The sequence below is a fragment of the Podarcis liolepis genome, assembly GCF_965112155.1.
Source record: "Podarcis liolepis genome assembly, chromosome: 4".
Lineage (NCBI taxonomy): Eukaryota > Metazoa > Chordata > Lepidosauria > Squamata > Lacertidae > Podarcis > Podarcis liolepis.
Window position 1 is genome coordinate 64,733,927 of NC_139558.1, and position 15,295 is coordinate 64,749,221.

Sequence of the window (15,295 nt, forward strand, 5' to 3'; positions counted from 1 at the left end):
TGTCTGGTCTAGGATTATCTACTCTGACAGCAGCTTTGTTTGTTCCTGGCATCTGTCTGTCTTGAGAGAGAATGGAAGAATGTCCCATTGGGGGGTAAAGTCAAACCGTTGGAGAGCAATATGGGAGAGAGATGTCTTTTTGCAGCTGGGGCAGATGAAGGTGTCTGGTTTTGCTGCTACAGATGCACCAAGGCACTCCTCTTTATGCTCCTCCCAGTAGCCATTTCTCCTCTGGTCACTGCTGTGGATACAAACATAAAGGTAAAGGACCCCTGGATGGTTAAGTTCAGTCAAAAGTGACTACAGGTGTGCGGCACTCATCTCACTTCAGGCCAAGGGAGCCAGTGTTTGTCCACAGACAGATTTCTGGGTCATGTGGCCAGCATGACTAAACTGGTGCAACAGAATACCATGACAGAAACCAGAGTGCACAGAAACACTGTTTACCTTCCTGCCACAGCGGTAACTATCTACAGTGGTACCTTGGGTTAAGAACTTAATTCGTTCTGGAGGTCTGTTCTTAACCTGAAACTGTTCTTAACCCGAAGCACCACTTTAGCTAATGGGGCCTCCTGCTGTCGCCACTTGATTTCTGTTCTCATCCTGAAGCAAAGTTCTTAACCTGAGGTAATATTTCTGGGTTAGTGGAGTCTGTAACCTGAAGCATATGTAACCCGAGGTACCACTGTACTCACACTGGTGTGTTTTTGAACTGCTAGGTTTGCAGAAGCTGGGACAGAGCAATGGGAGCTCACCCAGTCTCACAGATTCGAACCACCTACCTTCCCATCAGCAAGCCCAAAAGGTTCAGTCGTTTAGACCACAGCGCCATCCGCTCCCTAGCAGATGCAAGACCCATCTATCTCCAGATAGAGGCCTTTCCTATCAGTTGCTTCCTGCTCCTTTGGAGATGTTGGAGGTTTAACCTGGGACCATTTGCACTGAAAGCAATGGAGCTAAGGTCTCTCTATTTGGCCCTCAGTTCTGGAGTTGTGTTAGGGTCCAGCATTTTTATTATTCACAGTTGTAATATTGGGGTAGGATAGCTAGGATACTTACCTTGAACAAGTTGTTGTTGTTGCATTTGGAAGAGGAGTAGTAGTATTGTTTTACTAAATTAGTAACCACCCTAAAAACCTGTTATCCTAAATACTAGGGAGTAAGCCCCATTTAACACAGTAGTATTTACTTCCAAGTAAACATAGATCAGACTGTGGTACTAAAAAAAAAAAAAAGACCATAGGCATTTAGTTGTTTAAGAATGGATGAGATTGCTTGCATTTCGCAGTCAGTGAACATCTGGGACCGATGCCACTAAAATAATACATGAAAAGTGGTAAGAGGAGGCAGCTAAAGCTGTTTCAGTTGTCAAGGGCATTGTCAGACACCAAATTGCTAAATGGCTCTTGCTACACAATAATGCACGTAACCAAGAAATGTACCATGTAGCTTGATGAATCTCCTGCTGCTTCCTGATTAGTACATCTATGGCTATTTCCTATCATTTTAATGAGAGTGATGTTTCTGGGAGTGCTTTATTGGTGTAGACCAAGCCTGCAGCCTCTGAACAAGGGTTTTATCTTTATAATAATCTTTTAAGAGATAATAACATTCCACGTGAATGGCATCACTCAGTCTGCACTGATGGTGCTTTCGCTATGACAGGCAAAGGATTCTTATTACAAGAGAGAAAGCTTTTAAGGCTGCAGATATGTATGTAGGTTTGGATAAGACACGAACAGGCTCAAATCAAACTGATTCTCAGCTTTCATCTGAATCCTCCCAATCCATTCCAGAAATGGGAATTTGGACCTCCCCACAGCCACATACAGTTGTTGCCCCTTAACCCTTATCACCGCTGTTTTTTAAAGGATTGGCCATTTAAAATGACATTGCACATGTTGTGAATAAGGATGCATAATTTAGAATGTCTACTGAAAGATAATGGCTTGACTGCACTTGCATTGGATATACCAGGAGCATAATTGTTCCTCCACAAGGCATCTATGAACTATTCAGCCTGTTTTCCTGGCCCTTTGCCTCTTTGGAACTGTGTTAGTCTACATTCCTGCCAAGGTCTTCAACCCAACTGTCTATCCTTAAAATGCTGCTCTTTAAGGTGGATTTATAGATTTGCTGGAAAGGAGGCTTGAGCATGTCCATTTCTATTAGACAAACTGTTCTTCTCTATAAGAAGATGGTGAAAGGAAATAGAGTACTCTAAACCTGCCTTTTCAGGTGAATCCTTTAAACCCGGGCTAGAGAAACTGTGGGCCTCCAGATGATACGGGACTACAACTCCCATCATCCCTGACCATTGGCCAAGATGATTAGGGCTGATGGGAGTTGGATTACATCAATAAGTAGTCAACCATTGGTATTTATTAGGGCTAGGCAAAGAGATTTCCCTAGGCATGGAATTCTTACCAAGGTTTTAATAGATTCAATTGTGTCTGCCACCCCCTGATTGCTTCCCTTGCCAAGCCCACCTGGGCCACCTACTCGCTTACCTGTGCATCTGAGCCACCCACCCACTCACTTGCTTACCTCTCTGGGCTACCACCCACTCATATGAGCCACCTGCCTGCCTCCCTGCTGACATTTCCATCCTCCTCCCCCTGCAGTACCTCTGTTCTCTCATTATGCTGTAGTTCACATGAGTACTTGTTGGGCAGCAACATAAATTACAGCATTATGACATGCCTACAATTTTATTATCTAGTTAGAAAAAGAACACCATAATTTTACTTGAATTTGCTGCACTTTTAACATTCTGTGTGTGTGTGTTTTTCAAGCAAGCAAACTTGAGTGTAAGAAAACCTTAGTAAGAATTCTATGGCTAGTGAAACCTTTTTGCAGAAATCTGCAAAGTGCTAGAAAAATCTAACTGCACACTAATTCTCAAAGTACTCTGAAAATGAGAGGAATGTAGTCAATTTAGAAGGCTACATAGGCTGCAATCCCTAACACAGTAAGACTTTTTTAAAAATAAACATACATACAGTGGTACCTCGGGTTACATATGCTTCAGGTTACATACGCTTCAGGTTACAGACTCCACTAACCCAGAAATATTACCTTGGGTTAAGAACTTTGCTTCAGGATGAGAACAGAAATCGTGCTCCGGCGGCGCGGCGGCAGCAGGAGGCCCCATTAGCTAAAGTGGTGCTTCAGGTTAAGAACGGACCTCCGGAACAAATTAAGTACTTAACCTGAGGTACCACTGTACATACATACATACATACATACATGCATGCATGCATAGAATAATGGTTGTTAACATCTAGAAAGGGGATGCTAGCGCACTCCTGGCCAGAAATCCTGTTATGGAAGATAGAACAATTTGAAGGATGACCCAGAGCTGTAAACTGGCATTAATTCCAGATTAAATTTCTCAGTGTTAAAAAAAACATTGTGTGTGTGTGTGTGTGTGTGTTTTAAAAAGCATTGTTAACACAAGATCACACACAGCAGTACTGCGACATTTGAGCAATAATTATAAAATGTAGATTTATTTGCAAACCCATTACTTGTCCATTGGCCAGTGTACAATATGGTTCTTTTTTAAAGACTTTTGGTTTAATGATGCTTCAAATCTTGCACCAGTTGAAATTGCGATTCGTTCCCAATTCTCTCTGTAGTGATATGTGTAGAACGTAATTAAGAGACAGCTAAGATTGTGCTGAGTTGTGCATTCTTCCAAGATGCTTTAAGGAAAATATTATAGATGCATGAGTAATCCTTTTACTTGATAGCAGCAATTTAAAAGTGGGTCTTTGTAATTATGCTAATAATACCTGCCATTATATTTCACAACATACTTTGCAGAAGGGTAAGGGTTAGTGAACATTTTCATCCCTGATGTGCTGCAGTGAACCAAGGGGAAGTTTCTTCATTTATTCTTTTGTTTAATAAGTGTTACCCCAAAAAATCAGCCCTGCTTTTATCCAGTGCTCAGATGAACAAACTCAGAAAATGGTAGTTGAGAAGCAAGATGTGGAGTCTTCCTGTTTTCAGGAAGGCTAAAATATGTTGCCACTTTGGTATAATGACCATAAAGAGAAAGCAATGGTTAAGAAGAGAAATTTCACATATTGATTTGAAGGAACCAGTCATACAGCTCCCTGAATGAATGAATGAATGAATGAATGAATGAATGAATATCTTAAACGTGGACCACGGTGACAGGTAGATTTCCTAATAATGGATACAGTCAACTGTTATTGGTATTATGTTCTAAATTGTAAAGAAAAGGTTACAAATGAAGAAGGAACATTTTACTAAACATCAATCCATACAATATCCCCTCTACTATCTGCCATTTTGGAAACTGAATAATCTGATGTGGGGGAGTAATGTGGGATATCATGTGAGATTAAGGGCCAAACAAGTTACAGTGGTACCTTGGTTCTCAAACTTAATCCGTTCTGGAATTCCCTTCCAAAACCAAAGCGTTCCAAAACCAAGGTGTGCTTTCCCATAGGAAGTAATGCAAAATGGATTAATCCGTTCCAGACTTTTAAAAACAACTTCTAAAATAACAATATAACATGAATTTTACTGTCTATCAAGACCATTGATCCATAGAATGAAAGCAGTAAACAATGTACTGCAGTCACACAACCAATCAATCAGTAGCTGAACTGGGTTCCACACAGTCACAAAAACAAAAACAAAGAGAGCTGCAAAAACAAAACGCAAAATAAATAGCAAAAACAGACAGACCTCAGAGTAACACTCAAAACAAAAGTGTGGCACTCAATTTGGAAGCGTAACACTCAAAACGGAGCATGTTCGGCTTCTAAAAAAAGTTTGCAAACTGGAACACTTACTTCTGGATTTGAAGTGTTTGGGTTCCAAGTTGTTTGAGTACCAAGGTGTTTGAGAACCAAGGTACCACTGTAATTGCATAAGTGCATAAGTGCGATTAAAGTGATTTTTTTTTATGTGACTGGCAACTGTGGGAAGACCTAAATACCCTCTGAACTATGAAGATGGTGGGGGGAAGCTTATTTTTTTCTCTCCTTGCTATGGTCCTAACCTCTTTGCCTCTTTGAAGCTGCTACTTGAATCCACAGGAATCTACTGTTGGCACTAACGGAGGTTTGCTTTGAATTACAGTTTTTCCTGGCAGGGAAAGAGTTAACCTTCCTCTCCTGCCAATCTTGTAGTCCTGAGGCTACTCAGACCATGCTGTGGCTGCTATATATATAAAACAAAAAATAATAATGCACAAGTTAATTGTATTCACACATCATATCTATTTTGGCCCTGAATGGTTTCTGTCTCTAGGGTTTTGTTTTGTTTTGAAGCACATCATGCGAGCCTCCTGGGGAAATTCATGTTAACCTCATCACACAAATTAATGTAAGCAAACTCAAATATTTGCTTGCTCCCAAGGGTCTGATTCCCACAGTCAAAGAGTGGCTTGTTGTTCTGCACTGATCTTGCCCCATGTACACAATTAGGTCAAGAAGCTACTGTGTTATATCCATTGATGTACAGGTGATTTTTCACCCTGGTAATATCTACATCACAGCTTCAAACTGTGGGTTGATAGTGGCCCTTGCCTCTGCACATGGACTCCTGGGAATTGTGGTTTTGTGAAAGTGTGTGTGGTGGTGTTCAGGGATTTCTTGACAGAAAAAGGAAATTGCATCCGCACTCAGCCAGAAGGAAAGCCATACTAGTAATATTGCTCTGAAATTAATATAATTAGTGCTGCCCAAGTGCTGCTATGATGGCAGTAATTGTCTCTCAGTGAGAAAATAGCCACATTGTGTGAGTCACCCTGCACTTGTGGGCTCCATGGAGAAAGTACCCACTTCTTCTGAGAGCAATCTGGCCTGTGGTCTTTAGCAGGAACAAGAAAGAACAGACTGCTCATTTCTGTGCAGTAAAATTCAGAAGCTTGGTGACTCCACTTCCAGGGTATGTGTTGGTATGTTTGTGGTTATTCCATAAATGTGGGGAAAGGATAAAGCCCACTGCTGTTCAAAATCACCTATATTCTGAAGATGCTTTGCTGTTTTAGAAACATGTGTGCTTTGTTTTTCTAATTGACTTTAGGTACTTTGCCCAGCGCTGTCCAAAAATTTCACTTGCATCTTTTTTTAACATTTTCCATCCATTTCATGCTGAATTCCATGATTTGGTGGGAGAAGAATACAGTTTTGTATATCTGAATTATAGCATTTTCTGATGATAATTAAGGTGATTTCCAATCGCTAAGCAGCCACCAGCCAGCAACAAATACAACTATCTTGTTGTGTGGTAAATTCTAAAACTTTGGCACTCCCCATTGGGCAATCTGTGTTGTAGCCCGTTGACATTCTGCTTTAAAAGCTGTACAATAATTTCATGTTTTTTTAAAAAATAATAATCCCCAAATTTCCTGTGCATAAATGTGGAGACATCACCCCTTTTCTCGCCTAATGGAGCAATTAAACTAAGAGTTTCAGGTTCCCATGCTCCTAATTCATCTTTATAGCTCCCAGTGTACTATTTATTTCATACTTTAGGTTCAGCTCCATGGAGAGCGTATTTATAAATTTGGCTGACATGTGGATAATGTTTTTGACCTTTGATAATAGGAGACGGTTTTGAGTTTATGACAGAACTACAACCTTTTATGTTCCCATTCAGACTCTTCTTCTTCTGAGGCATTCATAGCTCCTCTCTGTCTCGCTTCTTCTGAAATAAAAAATGGTAGATGGGAGAATTAATTTGCTCACAGTGCAAACTGCCTATGTTTGTTAATCCACAAAGCATGAATAATGTAAAGCAAGAAGGTTACCTAAGGTCCCACAAAGGGTTTAGGTTGCATGGGACGTGTTTCCAGATTATATAAAAAGTTAGGTCAAAGTAGAACAAATAGGAATGAAGTTATGGATTGCAATCATTATTCACATTGAAGAAGGGGAATAGAAAAAAACTGGAAAGTGGTCAGGAAGAAGCAAGAAAAAAAAACCCAGAAGAATTCTGAATGCAAGAAATGTGCAGAAGAGTGAAATATGTATTCAGTAAGTAGTTTAATGCGTGCTTTTAAGGGATAACAGGAGATCCCTTCTTCAGTCTATTGAATAGAGCATCAAGCACAGCTACTACTAATTTTAAGTGTAAATTAAATGAAGTACTTAGCACCTCTTTGCTTCTCATTTGTGTATACCAAATTGTCTTTATTTTTTTCCCAGCCAGCTATTTTAGAATGTAACTTATTGTGCTCAGGGCTTATTATGCTTCCAATGATAGGCTTTGATTCAGGGCTAATTATAGTAATTAAGACATTGCCTACACTGTTGCAGCCGTGCAGATTGTGGTACTTATGCCTGACAAAGCTCAGAATATATGGCCTCTAAGGGCATTGCTTTCAAACGCACTTTCCATCACCTTCTGAGCTGTGAACTTTGGGAATTTCATTTACAACTTGACTCCTACAGAGGTGCATATGGTGTGGTACAGAGCCACACCAAAGGAATGGGGTGTGGGAATAATTAAGGTAATTTGTTAACATCTGGCCCTCGGAGAGCCTCCACACAGATAAAGGGGGAGGTGGGGAGGCAAGATAAATGGCAGGGCTGCTCCTCCCATGCCAGCTGTCCAGAGAACATCTCCTCACACTAGACCTTATAAAACATGACACAATATGAGAAACATACCTAAACTAAAAAGTTCTTCCTTGAGCTTTGAGGGAAAGAAGCCATTTTCAATTCAACACAGTTGCATGCGCCCCAATCTCTGAATGGTGAGAGACTCCCTGAGGTCTAGCACTTACCTTGGGTTTGGTTTTCTTGGAATGAAGATCAACGGAGGCTGTGGTGTCTTCAGGATGCATAGTTCTATTTACACATATATGCAACCCAAGCATAGGCTGGGAGGGCTCACAGCATCAACACTCCAGCAGATTTTGCCCTCCCAGTTAGATTTCCAGGGAGATCCCCCAAGCCACAGCTATGGGTCCAGCACAGACTGAGACAAGCCTCTATGTCTCCAGATTCCAGCATCAGCCAAAACTCACTGCACATACACTCCACTTTGGCCTATGGTTCCCCACCCTGGGATAACACCAGCTAGCCTGGTGAAGGGGGTGGAGAAATGTCTAGCCACTTCCTGGAGAGCACCATCATTTAGTTGTCACTATGGCAACATAGCTCGCTCTGTGATATGCTGATGAGAGCACTTAAGTGGCCAGCAAAGGCCATTACATCACAAAGAGGCTAGTAGAACTGGTTCAGTGGCTTCTGCTAGATTCTAAACTTCAGTGGATTACAGACCTGGAAGGGATTCATGGATATGAAACCTATAACGATATAGATTCACATTTTCACCATAATCTTGTTGTCTTATTTAAAGCCTGATTTTTGCTTTCAGTCTACCACTAATTAAATGGGTAGTCAGAATAGGGTTGGCAGTACCAATTCCTACCCTGGACGTAAGCACTGAGCTCTCCTGATGTAGTGGGAAGAAAGGCAGACATGGCTGCTTCCAGCTGCTTAGCCTTTGAAATATACTCGGAGTCGAGTGTGGATTTCATGTTATTTATTCAGCTCATAGTAGCGAGGAATGAAAGTTCCCCCCAAATATCTGCTTTATATGCATTATTTACATAATGGGTTGCACATGATTGGCTATTTCCGGGATTCTCCTGTAGGCCAATCAGGTTGCGGATTCACTTCCACCTGGAGCTGGATTGGGTGGCTCCTGCGGACCAATCATACTGCTGCATTGTTCTAGGACCAATCAGACTGCTGCATTCTGAATCCTATTCAACTCAGTACATAACAGCCTTGTTGCTCATTATCCCTTCACCTGTTGTGACCAGCTGGTCACAAAAGTGTCCTTAAGAGCAGTAAAGGGAGGAAGGGTGTCAGAGGAACAAACAGGCAGACACAAAATGGCTGCCACATCCAAGAGATGAGAAAAGGGGCCATAAAATGGCACAAATGTGGAAGATTTGTCTTTACAGGTTTGAAACATGAATAGAAACAGCCAAAAATGTTCCAGAAACCTCCTTTTCCAGGGGAAAACAGAAATCATGACATAAGTCTGTTGCTGAATATCCAGACTCCAGGGAGAATGAAATGTTCTGTCAATGGCTTCTGGGCATTTCCAGTTCTGTTGTTATACTTGCATAATAGAGTGTTCTGGAGAATGTCGTAGGGGATTGCTGGAAGATGAGCAGGAAAATGAAATTCAGATGCTGTGGTTGATGGGCTTCCTCTTGCTGGCAAGTAGGTGCTGTAGATTAGAGTTAGAAAATAAAACATAATTAAAAATTATTCCTAAAATAATTTCTCACATAAATATACATGCACGGTCACAAAGAAAAAGATGGCTCACCAGTAATTGTGCAATTTTCAAGGAAAATGATAGAAAAGAAGAACAAATGTATAGAAAACACAACTCATAGGAGTAGTGGTTGGAGAACACCACACCAGATTAGAGCGATGATTGACACCGAATGTCATCTGCAAGCTTGCCATGATTTGGGGTGTATGGGGAGATCATGGCTCACAGTCAGCCAGCTGGTTATTATTCAGCCATGTTCTGTTTCAGGTTTTTTACTTGATGAGCTTCATTGATAAAGAAAGAAGCGACTCGCATAGGTAAGTTGACCCAAAATAAGATTTTATCTTTTCAGCAGTCTTTTTCAGAAAACATTTCTGCATGAACTAGATTCCAAAAATTTGCCATGTTTGGCATACAGTTTTAAAACTTACTTATTCTGAACCTCTACAATCTCCAACTTTATTTCTTCTACTTGAGACTGATGCAGTCCCCCAATATATACTGCAGTTTGTGACATTAACTGGGCTGAATGGGCTAACATTATATAGCTTGTTCAGTGTCAAGGACAAGAAGAAAATGAAACACACATTTAGTCATCCATAGATCTAATTTGGAATCCACAGCTTATCAGTGTCTGTCTGTCTCCATCTCTCACAGACACACACACTTGCCAACATACGGTACCTGCCACGGTTAACTCGCCTCTCTGCCCCACCATCTCCTACTGTTCTCAAGGCTCATTCTGACTCCACTCCACATTCCAGCACACTCCTCTGCTGTCTAGGATGGCTCCACTCTCTGTTCTATTGTGAAAAGGAAATCCAATTGCACCTGAATCCCTGTGTGCTTGAGAGATGGAAGCTGGTAAGTGGCTTTAGTTGACATATGGCTCAGTTTAAAAATAAAGTGGGGCAAGTGGGGTATTTGCTCTTCCATAAGAACCCTTCTGTTTTCCTCCACTGAGGCAACCATAAAAAATGTATTTTCCATACATCAGTCTCATCACCTTTAAGGAATATCACTTGGTTCTCATAAATGAAACCCTTGTTCTTTTTCCTCCTTGATGACAGGATGGATATCTTCTTTCTCCAAATTCATTGTGTGCATGATATAATGTGTGAACTCTCTTTGGCCCTGCTTTTAATTTCCCTTTGCCGTTTGCTTCCTACCTTCTGCTCCAAGTCTGCAACTTTCTGAAACTAAAATTTGCTTCCTATTCACAGCTTTTTTTTCAACTAAAGAATCCAGTTTAATTTTCTCTAGTGTTCTTAAGCTGTGCTACCTTTCCATCTCCATTTATCATCGTCTAGCACTTAATTCTCTTTTCTGCAATTACTATGTTTTCTCCCATTTTTCCTGTCAACATATAATTCATTACTGGCAATCTATACCGAGTAGTTCCTGCCTCCTCTTATCACTTGACAATCTGTCACATTTTTGCAATCTTCTTTCCGGGTGAAAATGTAGTCAATCTGACTTTCTTTCGGCCACATAGATTACAAAATTTTGCTCTTTCTTACAAAGTAGAGTTTTAACTTTCAAGATCGTTAAGGAAAACTCCAGAGTACACTTTCTTCCTCTAAAAGAGCCAGCTCAAACAAAAATCATACAAGTAAAATAAAATAATTGCAAACAATTCACTATACCAAACAGGACTTGTTCTGGTTATAGATGAGAAGAATTGCAAACCTATAAAAGATTTACAAAATATTGTTATCCCAGAGTAGTGCGAAATATCACTGGTTACAGGCATGCTTTAACGCTGAGTTTGTGTTTCCTATGAGACAATAAGGCATGGCGGAAGCTGTGGTGTCTTTATTATATATGGTTTATTTACACTTATATACAACTTGCATCTACATTGGAGGGGCCTACGGCATCAAAGCCCAATAAGTTCTGGCTTCTTCCAAACTCTTGGAAGATTACAGTGCCTCCTGTGGATGTACAGATCAATACGAGAGAGACATGTTTTGTTGCAGCTGGGGCAGATGAAGGTTGTGCTGCTGCAGATGCACAATGGCATTTTTTCTCTCTGTTCTCCTCCCAATGGTCATTCCTGCTCTGGTCATTGCAAAGGATGCACAAAGACTTTATGTATTTTCATTCAAGGAGTGACAGGGGTCTGGTCAACTTTGCATGTCTCCAGGCCAAGACAAAAGTGTTGTGAGTCTCTGTGACTGGTCAGACAACTATGGCTTAAGGTGGACAGAGATGGGTATATCAGTTATGAGCTCTTTTATTTTTAACGCACTTTTAGAGAAGGGTGCTGTGTGACACCATAGTGAATTTATCCTAAGAGATCGGAGTTGATGGGATCAAAAAACATCTCTATAAAATATATCTAAGATTGTCATTCATTCATGATGTCGGTCACTGAAAGCGAAGATGATTATTTTGTCCAAATCCTGATTGCACTCAAATGCACATACAGTGGCACCTCGGGATACAGACGCTTCAGGTTACAGACTCTGCTAACCCAGAAATAGTACCTTGGGTTAATAACTTTGCTTCAGGATGAGAACAGAAATCATGCTCCGGCAGCGAGGCAGCAGCAGGAGGCCCCATTAGCTAAAGTGGTGCTTCAGGTTAAGAACAGTTTCAGGTTAAGAATGGACCTCCGGAAAGAATTAAGGACTTAAGCCGAGGTATCACTGTACTGCCTTTCAATAAGCCAAACTCTTAATAAGAAAGCCTTAGCAAATCTAAATGTGCTCTGCTATATTCTGTCCTGTATCAGTTGGAAAAAATGTTGCTTCCCTCGCCTGTGCTAAACAAACTGTGCTAAAACAAATCTAAACCAATAATTTGCTTCCCCTGTAACTAATGGCTGTAGCCACCAGGTGGCAGACGGAGACTACTAAAGGTTTCCAGATTGGTGCTTAAAAAGAAGAAAAAGCATAGCAGTATTAACTGGTGTTGGAAGACGGGATATACGTTTATTTACTGCATTTATATTCCAGCTCTCTTCTGTCATAGACTCTATATGAACTTTCCTCATGACACATAGTGCACTGCTGAGCTTTATCTTATTGATAAATGTGTAAAAAATTACAGTACAATATTCCTCTGGGATAGGAATATTGTTAGTGGATTACAGAAAAAAAACCTCCACAAAGAATCTTGTCTCACCTTAAAGGCTGACACATTTATTGTCACAAAATTAGTTATGGTTGTGAGCTTCTTTGGGAAGACTTCTGAAAGCTGCACATAAATCTTTTAAAATAAAAAAAGGCAAACTAAAATAAAATCTTCACATGATTAGAACTGTAGGGGATGCACTTGTCGGCCTGTCCCCTCTGTTGAATCCCCAGTACCTTGACCTACTGCCCTCAACACATTGGAGAGGAAGGCTCTCAACAAAACTTGGAAATCATGTGAGGGTCATACAGGAGTCCAACAAGTTCCTTGCTACTGATCTGTATTCCCAATGTGTGGAAGACAACAGAGACATGATGCAGGGAACAGGGTCATGGAGTGTGTCTCTCCTCTTCATTTGTCACATTATCCCTTTACCACCTTTAACAGGTCTTGGGTGAGTTACTAGCCTACACGGGTGGCGCTGTGGGTTAAACCACAGAGCCTAGGACTTACCGATCAGAAGGTCGGTGGTTCGAATCCCCACAACAGAGAGCGCTCCTGTTGCTCGGTCCCTGCTCCTGCCAACCTAGCAGTTCGAAAGCACCTCAAAGTGCAAGTAGATAAATAGGTACCGCTCCGGCGGGAAGGTAAACGGCATTTCTGTGCGCTGCTCTGGTTTGCCAGAAGCGGCTTAGTCATGCTGGCCACATGACCCGGAAGCTGTACGCCAGCTCCCTTGGCCAATAAAGCGAGATGAGCGCCGCAACCCCAGAGTCGGTCACGACTGGACCTAATGGTCAGGGGTCCTTTACCTTTACCTATATTGGTATTCTATGATGAGCAGGTCTGTAAATTTGGCATCAAATTCTGTGCTTTGTTAGAATTTGGCAGCATCCCTTGTTTTATCCGGACTTTGGCAAGCCACTGGAGGTTGGTTGTCATGAAGACTTCAGAGCAAGACTCTGGAGGGCAAGATTCCAGAGCAAGAAAGTGTACCTAGGAAGAGGATTTTGAGAGAGGGAGAGGGAGGGAGAGAGAGAGAGAAGCACAATGGAGATTGTAAAGGGACTGGAACACTTTGCATATGATGTAACTGTTCATGCTTAGTTTACAGAAAAGAAGATTAGTCATGATGATAATTCTCAAATGTGGGAAAGGGTGTCATAAAGATGAGGGAGGACAACTGTTTATCAGAGCCTAGGAGGGAAGGGCACAAAATAATTCAAGGTGCAAAAAAGCAGATTTGACTTGAACACCAGGAAGCAATTTCTAAAGAAAGGAAGGTTGGGCAATGGAACTAGATGATGAGGAAAGCTAAGAAATATTCTTGGACGGTGGTGAAGTTTTTCAAGGGGAAACTGAGTAGGCTCATCTATCATCAGCAGTGAGATCTTGTTGTAGATGGGACTGTAGCAGAAGCAAGCAACAAGAGCATGGAGACATTTTTTTATCAGTGTCTTGAGAGCAGCCCAGAAGAACCATCATTTCCTATGATTTGTATAATCGCCCCACAAGCACTGCGCAAAGGTTTCATGAGGATGAGAGCTGCATTTTTTTTACAGGAACTTGAAAAACCTGCTGAACTAAAAATGCCTGTAGGACAAAAGGAATGTGCCCATGAAGTAGGTGCACCAATGGTTTATCATAGCTTTCAAGAGAATGCAAAGCACGAATGTGTCCCCAACAGAGCTACGCACTGAGGCATTCCCCAAAGCCTGCACAACCTAGTGTTGCGCAGTGTCGCTTTTCCATGGGAAACAAGATGTTGTATGTCAGCCTTCATGCAGTCTGTCCCTGACATGGATATTTTCTGAGGCCCCTTCCAATTTTGTTGGGCTAACTGAAGGTCTCTTTCCCACAAAAGCCCAGTTTGTTGCCAAGTGGGGGGGGGGGGTACACGCAGACTCTACCCCTATTGTAAAAGAAACTATTTTACAAATATTATACAGCTCTCCCACAAATGATTTACATGGCATTTGCTATTATTTTACTATTACTACACAGCCTCATTAAGAACCTATCTGGAATTCACTGTAAAATCAGAGCTACAACATTCAGCCTGTTACCATTAATGGATGAGTTGCCATTTATGAAGCTGAGACTTCATCATTAATTACCAAACATTTAGTTATCCCATATTCAGATCTATCTTGGAGACATTTTCATTGTTAATATTTAGTACAAAGGTAATGCACATTAAACTGTCTGACCTCTACAAAAGTGTATAATATGTTGTGTTTAGAGTTCACTGTGTTTAGAGTGCATCTACAGTGGCTGTGTTCACATAAATTGAGGCAGTTTGCATATCTAATCTAACGAAATATGTTCAGTTAGTGCCCCTAGCTTAGGGTTGCCTTCTTTCACCAAGTACAGTGGTATCTTAGCCAAGGTGTGCTTTCTCATAGAAAGTAATGGAAAATAGATTTATCCGTTCCAGACTTTTAAAAACAACCCCTAAAACAGCAATTTAACATGAATTTTACTATTTAATGAGACCATTGATCCATAAAATGAAAGCAATAAGCAATGTACTGCAGGCACACAATCAATCAATCAATCAATCAATCAGTAGCTGAACTGGGTTCCACACAGCCACAAAAACAAAAAAGAGCTGCAAAAACAAAAACGCAAAATAAATAGCAAAAACAGACAGACCTCAGAGTAACATTCAAAACGGATATGTGGTACTCAAAATGGAAGTGTGGCACTCAAATCAGAAGAGTAACACTCAAAATGGAGCACGTTCGGCTTCCGAAAACAGTTTGCAAACCAGAACACTTACTTCCAGGTTTGCAGTGTTTGGGTTCCAGGTTGTTTGAGTACCAAGGCGTTTGAGAACCATGGTTCCACTGTAGAACCTTTGCACTTCTAAGAGGCAGGAAGAAATTCTGCAAGTGCCACTTTTTACAGTGTAGACCTGCAGTCATGG

At 41.1% G+C, this 15,295-nt stretch overlaps 1 long non-coding RNA gene across 1 annotated transcript; it reads right to left on the reverse strand.

Moving 5' to 3' along the window:
- Positions 1–3,484: 3,484 nt before the first annotated feature.
- LOC310704853 lies at positions 3,485–8,199 on the reverse strand. Its single transcript, XR_014525068.1, has 3 exons — positions 7,775–8,199; positions 6,627–6,693; positions 3,485–3,707 (listed from the first exon to the last, which is right to left on the reverse strand). It is a non-coding gene; the product is annotated as an uncharacterized lncRNA (long non-coding RNA).
- Between the last annotated feature and the right edge of the window lie 7,096 nt (positions 8,200–15,295).